The sequence below is a fragment of the Haliotis rubra genome, unplaced genomic scaffold (genome assembly GCF_003918875.1).
Source record: "Haliotis rubra isolate DU_JTF1 unplaced genomic scaffold, ASM391887v1 Scf63, whole genome shotgun sequence".
In the NCBI taxonomy this organism is placed as follows: Eukaryota; Metazoa; Mollusca; class Gastropoda; order Lepetellida; family Haliotidae; genus Haliotis; species Haliotis rubra.
In genome coordinates this window covers 2,864,200-2,869,387 of record NW_025767335.1, presented here as the reverse complement: position 1 = coordinate 2,869,387, position 5,188 = coordinate 2,864,200, and positions in this window count along the sequence as shown.

The window sequence follows — 5,188 nt, the reverse complement described above, 5'->3', positions numbered from 1 at the left end:
ATTATGACAATGATGAGAATATTTTATATAAACAGGGGCATTTGATTATGATTATGACAATTTGAAATGTTATGAGAACATTTTATGTCATTACAGAACAATTGAAACAATTTGCTGTAAGTAGAGTTTTTGTGACGTTTTCACAGGAGGTTCAAATGTCCGGTTTTCGATCATGACAACACATGCACGTCAGTACTGACAGAGTGTCTTTGAGTGTCCAACTCCTCAGTAGCGAGTGTGTCCACCTCTTGCAGCGATACATGCTGCCACACGACGTCGTGCAGAGTGCACAAGACGTCTGATCACGTGATGTGGGATGCGACGCCATTCTTCCTGTAGAGCTTGAGCCAAAGCGTTTCTTGTCTGTGGGGGATGTTGACGTTGCTTAACCTGACGGCCGAGATGATCCCATTTTTTAGGTGCTCAATAGGTGATAAATCGGGGGATCTTGCTGGCCAAGGAATGACGTTTACGTTGTTGTTGTTCAGGAAGTTCCGGGTAACAACAGCAGTGTGGGGAGTAGCGTTATCCTGCTGAAACAACACGCCTCGATTCTGCTGGAGGAAGGGTAACACGACAGGTCGTAAAACAACATCAATGTATCGACGGGCATTCAGGTTTCCTCTCTATCACCAACAAGTCAGTCTTCCTCTCGCCACAAATTCCCCACACCATCACACTACCGCCGCCAAACGTCTCAACTTCCTGAACGCAACAACGTGCTGTGCGTTCGTTCCGACGTCTGTAGACTCGTACCCGACCATCAGCTTTGTTCAACTGGAAGCGGCTCTCGTCACTGAAGAGTACCCGGCGCCAGTTCCGCGGCTGCCACTGCCGAACTCTACGTGCCCAAGCCAATCGACGACGTCGATGTTCACGCGTTAACGTCACGCCCGGAATGGTCTGTAGGCTCCTGATACCGAATCGGCGGAGTCGTCTGGATATGGTCCTTCTACTGACTGGATGGGTAAGGCTGGTTGTTGCTGATGACGTCACAGTCAGGAATCTGTTGCGCAAGTGAAGCACCCGTAAATGGCGGTCTTCCTGAGGGGTGGTTACGGGTGGTCTCCCTGTCCTAGGCCTGTCTGCAGTCCGACCTGTTGTTCTGAAGCGTGTCATCAGTCTGGTGATGGTTTTCTTGCTGCAACCCATGATTCTTGCAACGTGACTGTGAGAAGCACCCAGCTGCAACATCCCAATAGCTCGTTCTCTCTGTTCTGCCGTGAGTCGAGGCATGTTCTTTGTGTCCAACGTATTGAAGTGATGAATTCGAACAGTCGAGCATAATTTTTATACTGTACTTTCATACGGGTATGTTTCCACAGAAGCATGCAAAAAACGTGAATAAAAGCAATTTTCATGCTTACAAAAAACTCCACGTGGATTTCCTTTCTGTGAGACGTGGGATGCGTTCGGGAGATGTGTTCCTAAATAAATTTCCGTCATAACGAAAACAGAAGAACTGTTTTTTACAATTTTACTTTGGGGACGTTTCTTTTGCCCCTCAGTTTATCTTCCATGAAGCGAATATCAAATATATCTATCTTTCCTAAAAAGACCTATAAATCTTTTTATATCCACATTGTTGTCTGGACAACACATGCCACTTAATAAACTCTTTAAAAAAGTTTGGGAACTCCAGTTTTAATTTACGATTGAAAAGAATGAGTGATACATGTATATCGGTATCAGTCAATGTCGATACGATAATTATGAATGTTTTGAAGAGTGCATCACCACTTGCACTTCCTTATGGCCATAGTTGTTTGTACAGTAATCGTTCTTGAAAGATGATTGGTTAGTACTATTTTCATTTTCAAACAAACATAAAACGGCTAGAAACAAACACTAATTATAACAACTGCGTGATGCAAAATGATTGTCAAAATTAGTGGTCTACAGTGATTTATCGACCTTGAAAACCGTCAAAATCAAGAATGACACCCCATGCACGTGGATGGGGCTACTGCGGTTGCACGTGCATCCCATGCGTTGTATTTAGGGGTGGTGATAAAGAGAAATGTTGGTGCGTTCATAAGATGTCTGTCTTTGAAAAGTTTGTTAACGCTTATACTTCCTATCCAAATTGAAAGTTCAGTTTCACCTTCTTTTTTAAGAGTATATATGTAGTTCCAGGTCGGCAGTGTAATGAAGTGAGTGAGTGAGTAAATGAGGTTTTACGCAGCGTTTAGCAATATTCCAGCAACATCACAGCGGGGGACACAAGAAATAGGCTTCACACATAGTACCCATGTGGGGAATCGAACCCGTGTCTTCAGCGTGACGAGCGAACGCTTTAACGACTAGGCTACCCCACCGTCCCAGTGTAATGAAGGGATGAGCCACGTTGAAATTGACTATGCCATGTCGGCATTGTGAAGGACTTTGCGCTTTACATTTCGTATGATGGATTGGATTTTACCAAGAAGTTGAAATAATTAAAACGTATTGTTCCAAAACACTTTTATTTACATCGATATGTATTGTACAGTAGAAATCATATTGCGATAAAATGATTAACAGAAATATCGTTTTACACTGATTGTAGTGTGAATGCGTATGGTTTTACGCCGCTTTTAGCAATATTTCAGCAATATCACGGCGGGGAACACTAGAAATGGGCTTCACACATTGTACCTTTGAGGGGAATTAAATCCGGGTCTTTGGCGTGACGCTTTAACCACTGGGCCACCGATCCATACAGTAATAGAAAGGTTTGGTGAAGTATGATAAACGTTACATTACAAATACGTTCCTGGTCTCTCAGAGTGACAAAGCGTTCTGTGATTTGATGGTATTCTCAGGAACAAGTGACTTGTTCACAAACGGACGGAAGGGCAGATCACGGAACTGTATACAAGGAGCAATGTGTATCCTCACTAAGAGGAGCATAACCAAACGGAGACCATTATCACATTAAATGAATCCAAATAACTCACAACATTTCAGTTAATACATGAATGACACAGACATAGCTATTAACGTTGATACAGTGGAACGTCGTCAGTCCGGAAAACCCTAAATACAGGCAGATTACCATACTCTTTTATTACATATACAAACGAACATTTTTCCGTACACAAATCCCCTTATTAGTTAAGATCCGGATTAGAGATGATCTCATGTTTGTGGTATAAGGGGCGACTAACATGATCGGATGGTCTGAATGGCAGACTTGGTTGATGCATGCCATGGATATCTGACTGACTGGCTGAGTTTTGGTTTTACGCCGCTTTTAGCAATATTCCAGCAACATCACGGCGGGGGACACCAGAAATGGGCTTCACACATTGTACCCATGTGGGGATTCGAACCCGGGTCTTCGGCGTGACGAGCCAACGCTTTAACCACTTGGCTACCCCACCGCCCCTGTCATGTATATCCATTGTGTTGATCGATACACATGTTTGTTTGCTGTTTAACGCCGTACTACATGACCACGGTGTATAAATAATCGAGTTTGGACCAGACAATGCAGTGACTGGCATCATGCGCATCGATCTACTGATGCAAATGACGTCAATCAAGGGATTGTTTGGTCCAAACTCGTTCATTTACAGACGGCAGTCATATGACTTGTATATTACTACGTGCTGTGTTAAACAAGAAACAAACAAACAAAATAAGGACGATTTCCGGAATGACGGAGTGACAACGTAGATAAGTGCATAATACACGAATAACACATCAAAATTGATATTGACAAACAATATATCGCGATTAATGTACCATGATGAGATATGTCAGAAATGTAAACAAAAACCAGGGTACCTACTTTGATAATTTTATCACGTACATAAACATTATCAAAACATTATCATGTTTACTAAAACAAATACCAGTGCTTGTCTTTTAGCTCTGATACCAGTTAACACAGATTCATATCAAAGCACATACATGAATAAGGATAACGGGGACGGATAGATTCTTTTTGTTTAAGTAATCCTCTGTGAAGTGTCTAACTTCTCGGGAAAATAAGAGATGAACTTATTAAGCCGTTATTTACAGTATTTCAATTTCATGACAGCGTGTTCGTAAAATGTGGAAGGAAATCACAAAGTCCGCATGTCATTGAAATCTTCGACTTTGAAGAAACATACGATCACGGAATGTACAACGAATGTGCAAATACGAGATTCGAACCCACGATTCTTGCACGGCTGACTGCGAGATACTGCGGCACCCATGTCGCCGATTATACAAACAATGCACTGAGAAAAAATACTACCTGCATTGTGCTAGTGAATGTCGGGCACCTGCCCTGGGCCTCCAAAGCAAGATGTGAAGTCAGGTGCAATCACCTCCCGTTCAAAGTATATTGCACTTTTCTGTAAGGTGTATGACAATATGTTTGCCTGTTTGTATTAGTCACGGTAACAGGACCCGTGATGATACCGGTTAGAATTGGTCTTCAGCAACCCATGCTTGTCGTGAGAGGCGACTAACGGGATCGGGTGGTCAGGCTCGCTGACTTGGTTGTCGCACCTCATCGTATCCCAATTGCGTAGATCGATGCTCATGCTGTTGATCACTAGATTGTCTGGTGAGTGAGTTTTGGTTTTACGCCGCTTCTAGCAATATTCCAGCAATATCACGGCGGGGAAACCAGAAATGGGCTTCACACATTGTACCCATGTGGGGAATCGAACCCGGTTTTCGGCGTGACGACCGAACTCTTTAACCACTAGGCTACCCCACCGCCCGGATTGACTAGTTTGGACTCGATTATTTACAGACCGCCGCCATATAGCTGGAATATTACTGAGTACAGCTTTAAACAACCAACCAACCGGGTAACAGCGCCGACCCACGGAGATACCATGGCCGTCTAAACAGGATATCCCATGGCAGTTCATGGTTTATCCCAGTGCCAGGTAGGGCACAACAAGTACCACAGGTTACCGTTTTGGCCTGGCCAGGGAATTAAATCACAGACCTTTAAATACGATCTGAGCCAGAGGTTCCGAGTATGAGAAGTTAACATTACTTTACTCCTCATCAAGATCTTACGGAGATTCTGTTAAGGAGTAACTGTAAGTATATGCCGTTATACGATGACTGAGTGATGCACCCACTTTAGTACAGATCTATCAGTAATGGACTTCACACACTACCTAGAGGCAAACAGGATCTTCCCTATAGCCAGCGACCACTACAACTGCTGGGCTAATGCCACACATATATGAAA